Raw genomic sequence first — 12192 nt, forward strand, 5'->3', positions numbered from 1 at the left:
GTGAGTACAGGACTTGAGAATTTCCTCTGTACAATTCCTGTCTTTGGCAAGTAAGCAGGGTTGAGAGCTTTGCTGAAATGTCAGTGTTTTTGTGGACAACCCTTAAAACAACATTTGGTAAAGAACAAAAACACTGGGCTGGAGAGAGATGGTTCAGTGGTTAAAGACATTTACTGCCCTTGGAGAGGACCCAATGTGGTTCCTAGTACTCACATCAGTCACTTCCAACTACCTATAACCTCAGCTCCAGAGTGTCTGATGCCCTCTTCTGGTCTTCATAGCTACTCACACACATGATATATACTCTTTCATACACAAAATGCTTAAGTAAAAATAAAAATGAATTTTACAGAAATAATAAGCCTATTTATCTATCCTATGAGAAATCAATCAACATAAAGTTTATATAGTATTGCTTGGTTGGTTTTAATGAGTAATTACATGAGGTTTTGTTTTAGTTTGGTTTTTGGGGGGTTCTCAGACTAGGAAAACTTTTTTATTGGGAACAACCTTGTAAGAGGAGTATTATAAATATACCCAATTTATAGATGACAAACTATCCCGAGGTTAAGCTATTGCTTGTAATATTGAGCTGTCATTTGGTGCTGTAGACACGTTAGTGTCTACAGGGTTGTATGTGTCTGCATTTGGGAAAAATATGGATGCAAGGAAGACTTCTCACACAGCAGGCAGATTCATTAGTCTCTGTAGGAAACACTGTCTTGTCAGTGCTAAAAGTAAGTACAGCACAGGACTGAAGAGCCTGGGAGAAGGGGTGAAACTGTGGGAGAACAAAGAGGATTAGATGACAAATGCATTCTGGATTTTATTTAATACAACATACTACCCACATCTAAAAGTATACAATTTGATGGATTCTAGAGTGTATGTCCATAAAACCACACATATAATAAAAATAGTGCATATCTCAACACCTCACTTTTGCTTCCTGTCCCCAGAAACAAGTGTGTGTTGTCTGTCTTTCTGGACATATGCCATCTTCTATAATTTAGTGCAAAGTGGAATCAAGCACTGTGCTGAGGGTAATGTTTTTAAAAGAGTCTAGGAAGTATGTTTTTCTAAAGGCAATAGTAATTGGTTTATGAAGGCTATGGCAGGGAGTTTAGGGAACTACATGGCTCTTTCTCCAGAAAGGTCACTGGCCACCAGTCTCCTCTGGTCCCTAACTCAACATTTCCTCACCCACAGAGAAGACTACTATAGGAAAAGAAGAAGCCTATTAGACAGTCATAGCGGCACTGCCCTGGAAAAGGACAAGACCCAGTGGTAAAGCAGATAATGGTGGACTTTGCTTCTCAACAGCAGTTATCCAAGACAGATCTTTCTTTGTAGAAGGAGCCTCAGCCGAGAATGGCTAGGAACATTTGCTGCTCTTTTGCAAGGGATATGTGGTGTTGTAGCTAAAAGAGAGTCTCTTAGTCACACTCCATTCAAAAATTAAAAGAATAAATATCTTTGCTTCCATTAAAATGTAGTATATGTTCATTATAAAACATTGGAAAATACATAAAAGTAAAACTATTTCAAAAACTACTTACACTCACTATCGTATTCAGTAATTGGGGAATATTCTACCCAGTCATTTTGTGGTGTACACATATGTATATTCATATCTATTATCAATATTACATGTACCAGTTATTACATGAAAAAATAATGTATGTTTTAGAAAATCAGAAATTATAGACTTTTTAAAATAAAGTCATACAAATTGGATGGATTCTCATTACCTAGTGGATATGATAATTGGTTTGCTAGTCTTTCTTTTTTTACATTTTACACAAAAACACTGTCTAGATTTTCAAGCATAGCACATACCATAATAATCATGATCAGATATGGAAAGGGGATTTGTGGTATATACCACCTACTGCTAATCATTTTATCAGTCTACATTTGAAAGAAAGCAGGGATGCAGGGTGTGACGGCTATTTTTGCTTGTCAGCTTGACCACATCTGGAATTCAGTAATACCCAAATGGCTGAGCACACCTGTGAGGGAGTTTTTTCCTTAATTAAACCACTTGAGTTGGGAAGACTCCCTTTTGATCCATATCTTTTGAGATGGGAAGATCGATTTTTAATCTGGACCACACCTTCTATGGCAGCCTATACAGAGAACATGGAAGAGGAAGCTCTCTCTCTCCCTGATTGCTCTCACTCTCAATAGCAAATCCACTCCTTCACTGGCATTAAGCCTACTTCTTTGACGTTCTTACATATACTGAAGACCAGCTGAGACATTCAACCTTGTGGACTAAACAACTATTGTATTCTTGAAATGCTTGTTGGTAGACATTCAGTGTTGGACGAAATGGACCATAGCTTGTAAGCCATTCTAACAATGGCTTAAAATATATAATATAAATATATAATTATGTTATATACAAATATTTAATTTTTATATCTGACATATATTTATGACATATTTATAATACCATATATGTATATTTATAACATGTTTTATGTTTATACTAAAATAATTTAAATATAATACATATATAATATAAAATATAAATATGTATTCAGTATATTATATATTATAATATTTTACACTATTATTTGTATAATATACTTATATAAATATTTATATTTTATGGGATATATATTTTGTGTACTAGGTCCTATCAGTTTGGTCCCTCTAGAGAACTTTGACTAATACACAACATATGTAATATATTTCTGTATGAATTTGAGAAAGGGTACACTCTATAGTCTATGCGTTCTGTATCTTAGAACAATACCCCTGTCAACGTTCCCTTTCTTCTGGGATTTCTCTGAAAATTTAAAGGAAAAGAAAAGCTGCTAAGTCCTGTATGTGGGAAGGGACAGAGTGACACAGTTCCTATCCCAGGATCAGGACCAGCAGGGCATGGGCCTCCACAAGTGTTGATGGATGTTGTAGGCATAAGGCTTATTTATATAATAATGTATATATTTTACTTTATGTTTCTCCTTTAGGGAAATGTCCTCTCTGTCAATGTTAATGTCTCTATAATAATTAGAAACAGCACAATTCCAGGAAGCAAGAAGGTGTCTTTGTGATGTTGAGACTTTCAGGACAGCCCTTTAATGCTGTGGAAAAGAACTCTGAAAATCTGACTTCAAGAATACATAAACCATTGTAAGAGCTTTCCTTTATAGGATTTCTCAGCTATGCAAAATATAAAGTATGCAATATGAATTGTATGAGGGGCTTCACAGACCTAGGAGAACAGAGGCAGTTGTACTAATGAGTCAGTGAAGGGAAAAGAATATTAAAAAAAAACAAAAACAAAAACAAAACAAAACAAGGCTCATGGTTTAAGTAATAAAAAGACATCAGGAAGTGAGATTGTGGTGATCTCAGGGAGGATCCTACACAGTCAAGCTTATTGTTTGTGGTTACAAAGGCAAGTGGATTTCTTGCATTCGAGGTCAGTCCTCAAAAATCTACTTAGAGAGCTAACACAGCTCTTTTAGATTTTTTTTCCTAGTCAGTTTTCTGACTTTGGTTGGAAAACCCAAAAGCTATTTAGAGTTCTATTACAGCTCTTTTAAAACAGTTTTTTTAGCAGGGGTTTCTGGTTTTGGTCAGAAAACCCAAGAGCTATCTAGAAATCTGTCTTGAGCACAGAGCTATCTCAAAAAGAGAGCTGTCTGAACCAGAGAGCAATCGAGAAAGCCATCTTGAGCATAATACAGAGCTGTCAGCTTGCACCCCACCATTGACTTCAAGTTGTTTTTTTTCTGCCACTTCCAAATACCCCTTCCTTAGAACCTTTCTCCAAGCTGAGGCTGGTCCTTGGCAAAAAGCCTTGTATAATCTTGATTGTGAAATTGACATACCCCCAAGGAAAAACCTAAATTGAAGAATTTCCCTCCCCATCAGATTGGCCTGTGCTATATTGTCTTAACTGATAAACTGGTATAGAGGGCTCAGTCCACTGTGGGCAGTGCTATCCCTAGGCTAGCAATCCCTAGTTATATAAGCAAGCTTGCTAAGCACAAGTAAGAGATGCAGGCCAGTAAACCATGTTTCTCCATAGTCTCTGCTTCAGTCTCTGCCTGCCTTGAGTTCTTGATTTGGCTTATCTCAGTAAGTATAGACTTATACTGTAATCTGTAAGCTAAAGGCAAATATTTCCTCTTCAAGTTGCCTTTGTTTATGGTTTTATCTCAGTAACAGAATCCTAACTAGGGTGGCTAGGATTTGGTGGTGCCTCCATATACCTCCATCATGCTTCTCTCTAGTGTGCCTGAACTTTAGCATTGGTCTTTCAATTTTCACACTGTTTAGAGCTCTGGTTGTTCCTCTGAGGCAGCATAGCCTGCCTCTGTGTGTTCCATGGTCCCTCAATGACTTTTCTTTGTCCTTAGGATGAGGTAATGGTCTTTAGTATTGGGGCATGTGGTAAGTGCTGCCCATGTGAAGTGGTGTAGGATTCCCTGAATAATGTATGAAAAGGCTTTGGAGTAGTGCCAAAGTATAGCAAGTATCAAATCCACATGAACCATTATTATACCCTCTGTTGCCTGTACTCTTTCTCCATGTGACCCTCCCTGCCCCTGGGGATCATTGGCTGATATTATCCACAAGGACAAATGGAGTGTGTGTGTGTGTGTGTGTGTGTGTGTGTGTGTGTTTGGAAGCCCTGTGAGTATGTATGGCACACCAGGACTAGCTTCCAGGAGACAGATCAACTTTACTTGGGGTAATTCAATGGTTATATGGTCTTGGGTTAAGGAGGTAGGACTATGTAGGGTGGGCGAAGTTCATTGGATAAAAGCTAAGGTACTGAGATGCCTCATTAGCATGGGGAGGCATTCCAGGAATCTCAGGTGGTAGCTGAACTGGTTCTTATGGGGGCAAAAGGAAGCTGAACCTGTCATCTTAACCAAGGCTATGTAATATTCTGAAAGTAGAGGTGTGGGGGGGGGTTTGAATTCCCCAGACAAGGTCAGAAATGGAGAAGCCCTGTTAGTAAAGGGAGTTTGCCATTTTGTGAAGAGCCTTCCCACCAAACCCTCACTCCCAGAAGACTATCTGGGTAATGGTAGACTTTTTTTTTTAACCTTAATTAGCTGGGCAACATCTCCATATTTTGTGAAATGCATCTTTGAGTACCGCTGGGTTTATATAATTAAAGTTTCAGCCCCTGAAAATGAAGCTATTTTCTCTTTGTTTCAGTTTGGTCTAATCTGAGTCTTGCTTCTCCAGTGGGCTAAAATCAGTGTGTGACAAGGAGATGCTGGATGTTGGAGTCTAGGAATTGCCTCACAAACCACACAAATACTGATCTCTGTCAGATAGGGATAGTTTATTGCACATATGTCCCAGGAAGGTCACAAGGCCATAGTCCAGATTTGAGAACTGAACCATGACCCTGAGTTAAGATCTTACAGGGTTTTTAAGTTCCAAATCCACAAACATCTGTGCCAAGTTACTTCACCGATCAGGATTTAGGAATATGGGATTTCCTTAGGAACATGTCTTTGTTCTAGACTTATCCTGCTCCCATTGGTTGGGGTATCCAACTATGGCAGGGGACTTGCCTTGTCTAATATTCATGTCCTAACTTGTCTACCAGGATAGGACTTGTCTAACATTCATGTCTTAACCTGACAATCCGGATGTCAGTGACCCACATACACGTCTTTTTCTGCCAAGTAGAATCTTATTTCCTAGGAAGGTCTTGGGAATTTAAACTTTACTAGACTACTACACAAAATGGAAGACTTATTTGGAAGTCCAAATAGTTTATTACGTTGGCGCAGGTGTTTCTCTTATGTTGGGGTCCATTCCAAAGGCAACTAGTCCCATAAAAGCTTATACACAGGTGGTTGATTCAGGAGCAAGCTTATCGTGGTAACTATACAAAGCAGTTCTACTGACTTTTATCATGATTGGTTTCCAAGGGCAGAGAACATAACCGAATATGTAATCAATCTTGGCATTAGAAAGTTTCCTAGTAGCAGCAGAAACGTATGTAAAAGTTTCCTCACCATGGCAGGCTAGCTAGGTACCTGTTATCTAGGTCTTAATATTTTACCTAGGCCTTAACACTCTATTTAGGTCTTAATATTTTACTTTGGCCTTAATACTGGGACACAAGGTGGTGGCCAGGATACTATATGACAAAGAACCAGATGTCTATGCCCCATGTCTTTTCTTTTCCCATCCTATCCTGCTATCTTTTGAAGATTTGACCCTAATTTGGGAAAGTCTTATCTTCTTACCCTCTATCAACCACGTGAAACAGTTTCTTATTCTGGCAGCAGTGTGCTCTTCCAGTGAGTCTTCAGCACAAAATTCTTCTTCCCACACAGTTCCCAAGCCAGGTAGGTTTGTATACATAATTGTACCGCAAGCAAGAAAAACATAGTATACCATCAATGAGCAACTTTATTTCTTCTTCCCGTTTTTTGTTTTTGAGGATTTCTGTAGAATGAGAAGCCCCGTGATAATTTCTCTACCTAATGACTAAAGGCAGTCCATGATCATTCGCTTCCAAATCAGTATAAAGCCCAAGTTTCTGCCATACCTTAACTCAGGCTTATCTTAGGCCATAGTGGGAAAATAGTCATGCTCATCTCTCTGCCTCCTCTGTCAGAATACTCTCTCCTGTCTCCATGTTCAGCAGGCTGCTCCTGAGAGATGTACTGTCTGTGATGCTGCATCTGATTTACCACAGAAGCAAACATCAGAATCTGTTAGTTTTCTAGAAAGCCAGACTTTCAACAGCTTTTAAGAATGCAAAACAATTTCAAACTTCTGGCTAATTTGCTTTTTTGAAATTGTAGTCATTTTCACAAGAATATGTTATTTATGTTAACACATCACTGTTGCCTTGTTATTGTAAAATGAACTAATAAATATGTTTCCTTTTTGCTTATCTTTATCGATAGGTCAAAATCATACATCTTTATGGGGTTTGCAGTGTAATGTGAGTGCCGCAATACATTTATTTATTTATATATTGTATGTTGACAAAAGGATGCTTCAGTTCTCCATCATCATGAGCATTATCTGTTTCTTTGTGATGAAGACATTTAAAACTGCCTCTTGAAGGTATTTTGAATTATGCATTACAATATTGTTAACTATAATCACACTTCTGTGTAATAGAACACCAGACTTGTTCCTTCCATCTGGCTGTGATTTTTATAAATAAAATTTAAATGTTCTGCATTTTAATCTTGAATATTAATAATTGTATACAGTACGTGCTAAAGAAGCAAAAGCCCGTTGTGATCTTCCATACGTTTTAAGAGTGTAACAGGTCTTGAAATGAAGCAACATGACAACTAGCGTTAAAGGACTTTGAGCCTTACGATATGTGTGGAGCAGCTGTCGATTAATGCAATTGCATGGGTATGCATGTTCTAATTTCCCTGTGTGGTAGTGCTTGCTGTTGTAAGCTCTGAGATGCCTCTGGAGACATGTTTCAAAGTCCCAGACAGGGAACTGAGGGCTTAGAGGCAGAGTTGAGGACTTTGTATAGTCCTAGCATACAACAATTTACATGCTCCTATCTCTGCCCTATTTGAACATTGGGCATCATCAGGAATTTGCTTCCTAGAGGTCCATTCTGCCTTGAGGTCTTCAAATCTGTTTGGAAAGTTTTTTTTTTATCTACTTCTTCCTACTCTCATCATTTACAGCTCAATCTGTGATGGATGACCATGGTGGGACGTCCCTAAAAGATTCTTCCCTCTATATTTTCAATGATTCTTGCCAGGCCCCCCACTCCAAGCATAACAGAGTTTTCTCTTTTTCTTCCATACCTGCATATATATGTATATATGTATATAAGTATATATGTATATGTGTATATAAGTATATATGTATATATGTATATATATGTATATAAGTATATAAGTATATATGTATATATGTATATGTATATATGTATATATGTATATATGTATATATGTATATATGTATATGTATATATGTATATATGTATATATATATATGTTCCTTTCACATTTTATGTGCTCCTACTCTGTGACTTACTGTAAAACCTCAAACTCCTCGAGTTTGACTCAATGGTACTCAACAGTCAGCCTTTAAAGACTAAGGACACGTCTTTCTCTTTCCTTTCTTCACTGTGCCTCTTGAAAGTGCACAGCAGTCTGCACTTTGGGCTTGAAATGGTCTATTTTGAAAGTCAAATTCACAAAGACTTCTTTCTGTGGTCTCAGTTTGCCTTTTTTTCTGAGGGCAGACTGAAGGGTGGTTTCTGCTGGTTTTGTCCTGGTTTGGAAGGAGATGGAAAATGGGGGGAAAAGGCAGTACTGTAGTTTAGAATCATCACCCTGTGGTAGGAAATACTTTAAGATGTCCTACAAAATCTGCTATGTACATGTCATGGTCACATGACATCTGGGGTCCTGGGATAGAACTAGAGGGCAGGTGCTCTCTTCTGGGATATATTCTTAACAAGTTAAGGAAGGTCCTCTACAAAGGATCTGTTCATCATGGGTTCTCACCCACACATCTTATTTTTCTGAAACCTCTTCAGGAATATATGTTTGCAGCTATTTTTTTAAGTAAGTGATACAAATTTCCTTTACTAGAGCTGCAGTATCAAAGATAGTCACTTGGCACAAAATGTAGTAGATTTATTTTCAAAGACAACCATATCAATAGCTTCCATCAACATATGTTCCTTCCAGAATAACCCTGCTATGCTTCTTTCACACTGTACCCTGTATTCTGTGACCTATGGAGATATTCACCAATGTGTGACTCGGGGAGCATATTACATGTATGACCTCTGAGAGTGCACCATATAAAGAAAGGAGCAGATGTACAGCCAGGTTTGTTCTCTTAATATGTTTATCTCATCTACCTGCTCTCTTATTTTCTCTGTACACTTGCTTCCAGAACCCTGCTACAATGCTCTGAGGAAGCCTTTGTGGAGGGGACCCTTGCTACATACTAAACAGCATGTCTCCATTGACGTCTGACAGCTAGCCTTAATAGGCAGACATGAATGAGGAAGGCTTTACAATTCTTCCAGTTCCTCACCATCTGAGTGCAGCTGTAAGGGACCCAGTTCAGAACTATCTTATGGAACCTAGTTGTTTTTCTATAATCATGATAACAACTAATAAACATCTGCTTATTAATTTTAGAGCATTTATGGCTGGGAATGTAGCTCAGAGGTGACGTTCTTGTCTAGCACGAAGCCTATGTTCAATTCTCAATATGAGAACAAAATGTTTGGGCGTGAAATAATGGCAAATGGGTACGCAGAGTGAGCCACAGACGCTTTTGTGCTTTCTCCCAGCAATTCTGGAACTTGGAGACAGATCTTGAGGCAGTTGGCCATAAGAACTGGGCAGGGAAGGTTGTTGAGGCTTAATTACTGAAGATATTATTTCAGTTTAGCTTAACCATTTGGAAAAGTTATATATAATGGGGGGGGAGAGGAAGTTTGCAGAGTTAGAGAAAAGAGAGTGCTTGGCATGTGAGTGGGAGGAAGGATATTGTCATGAGTTGAATGGAGGAAAGTTCTTAACTTTTGTGAGGCCTTATGTCTTATGAGCACTTTTTACATCTTATGCTAATAATAGATAATGATGAAATTCTCATTGTTTGCCTCAACTAATTTGAGTCAATTTTTTTTTATTTCTAACCATCATATGACTACTGAAAAAGACATCCAATAACCAAGTTGGAATAAAAGTGGACGAAGCTCCAGATGTAGGAAATCAGCTGTACAAAGCTTTACCATTGAAACACTCAGAGTGTTTTCGTTATGGCAACTGAAGGCATCATTTTCTCTGTAAATCCCTGGCTTTTTTCTCTAAACACAGCATGCCACCCAGGGCAGTCATCAATGGTATTCCTTCCATATTTTCCATTCCCTGTCTTTCTGGAAATAGTAGAATCATACTTCTTGACTCTGGTATGGTGTGGTAGGACAGTCTAGTAGATTCAGCCAAGAAGACATGAGTGGAAAGGATATGTATCACTCTACACACTACTCAATACTCTTTGTTAGTCCCTCTAGGTTTTTTTGTTTGTTTTTTGTTTTTGTTTCTGTTTTTGTTTTTTTGGGGTTTTTTTTCCCCCTGTGACAGAAAACACTGCTGATCATGGCTGTCACATCTATTTTTGGGGATTCTGATTGATGAGAAGTCACCACATAAGTCCCACAACAATGGGGTAAAAATAATCCTATGGTGTTTGAAGGAAGTTTAAGAGTACCACCTCATCACAGTCAGCCATTCCCACATTCTTGGCGGGCTCCCCTTCATGTGCTGTGACTGGGATTCTCCAGGAATCCACCCCTGTACTGTCATTTCTCCTTCCTTTAAAATAGCTGTCCCTTTACTTCCCAGGAAACAGAAGGGGAACAGGTCTGACCATGCCCAGAACTCAGCCTAGATATGCATCCACATCTGTATTCTTAGCCCCCTTTCTTTCTGCATCTGCCACACTTGTTCTATGTGAATGATCCCAAAGCTTCCTGTCTAGCCTCTTGAGACTGCCTTGAAGAGTCCATATAGTTTCTCTTATAATAAATTTTTATGGGTAATTTGTATATCAAGCCTCAGTTCTCTCTTCATTTCCTATATACTAGTCTCTTATAAGCTCCTTGTTGTTTTCATATGTTCACAAAAGCCAGTTACCTAAACTCATTGTGTTACAGAAACCAAGGCCATGCTGACTACCAGAACTAAAAACTGTTCTTTTCTTATAGTCAAATACTTTCAAAACTTAAGGGAAAAATTTAAAAAATGGTGTGCTTCTCAATATTTAACATATATAGAGTCATGTGGAGATCTGCTTTTAAGCAAATCTTAGGGCCCACCACCAAGAATTTCAACTGAAAAAGTCTGGGATGTGCTCTGGTTGTACATATTCTGAGGGCCTAGAGGTACTGATGAACCTCACTTCGATCTTTTGTTTTCTAAAAGTCTAAAATGGAGTTCAGTATGTGGACCAGTGTCCTATATACAGAAACGGAGGTCTTTTTTTATGATGGCTATGATGGACTCATGGGAATAGCTTGCTCTATAGTTCATAGGAGAATTTTTAAAAGACACTCAGTACAGATGCCACAGATGCTATCCATTGGTGTATCCTGGATTTGACATTGAGATTAAGGCTAGGGATTAAATGACAAAAACAACAATTTCTTTCCTCTCTGTGTTTCTAAATACAGCTAAGCTTGCTTTCTCAAGATCAGGGTAGTGAACCCAACTGCCCGGAAAAATTCAGTCTTTGGAATTTCTGTGAGATTCAAGTTGTAGGTTTTGAGAAAATCATAACAAGTTAAGTCAGCTGGATATAGTAGCATACACCTGCGATTCTAGCTACTTCCGGAGGTTGAGGCAGGAGACTTATAAGTTGGTGATAGAGTGAGTTCAAGGATAAGCTAGGCAACTTCCTGAGACCCTTTCTCAAAGTAAACATGAAAAGGGTATGGGGGAATGTGGCATGTTGGTACACTAGTTTCTTGGCATGAGAAAGTATATCTCAGTTCAACTTCCAGAACCACCAATGACCACGACAAAGCAATTAAGTTAAACAAAAGAGATTTTCCTCAAAATCTTAATCAAAATCACTGTCCTCAGCGTCCATCTTTTGATACAAGGGTAGATAAGGCTGACATGTGTGAAGATTCTGTCTCATAAGTGGCACCCCCCTCCTCCCTATCCCAGTCTACTCTTTCACTCTCCTCTTTTCTCCTAGTTCTCCTAATTACTGTTCTCTGAAGTTTTAGCGACACTATAGAATAATTGATGAATGTGGTGAAGATATATTTCAGAGGGATTGCTTGCTTCACAGATTGCCCTATTTTGTTTTAAATAAGAAAATTGAGCTTTGAAGAGGTTCAGGAATGTAATCTTAGCACTCAGGAAGCCCAGGCAGGAAGATTCCAAGTTCAATCAGTGGACTCCTAATGAGTGCCAAGCCAGTTTGGCCGGGGGCCACAGCATAACACTGCAATAAAAGGAAGGAAGAAAGGTAAGAGGGAAGGGATGAAGGAAGGAAAGGAGGGAGGGAGGAAAAGAGGGAGGAAGAAGGAAGGAAGAAAGAAGCAAAGGAAAGAAGAAAGAAAGGATGGGAGGAAAGAATGGAGGGAGAAGAAGGGAAAGAGGAAGAGAAGGAAAAAAGGAAGGAAGGAAGAAAGGGAAGAAGGAAGAAAGGGAGGAAGGCTGAAGGAAGAAA

At 38.6% G+C, this 12192-nt stretch overlaps 1 long non-coding RNA gene and 1 pseudogene across 2 annotated transcripts in view; both read left to right on the forward strand.

Annotated features, from left to right (window-relative positions):
• The window catches only part of LOC120095122 (uncharacterized), a 145020-nt gene that overhangs the window by 19589 nt on the left and 113239 nt on the right, over positions 1 to 12192 (forward strand). The window lies entirely within an intron of this gene.
• LOC148002918 (U7 small nuclear RNA) lies at positions 3541 to 3606 on the forward strand (annotated as a pseudogene).

Source organism: Rattus norvegicus, chromosome 10 (genome assembly GCF_021556685.1).
Source record: "Rattus norvegicus strain SHRSP/BbbUtx chromosome 10, alternate assembly SHRSP_T2T, whole genome shotgun sequence".
Classification (NCBI taxonomy): Eukaryota; Metazoa; Chordata; class Mammalia; order Rodentia; family Muridae; genus Rattus; species Rattus norvegicus.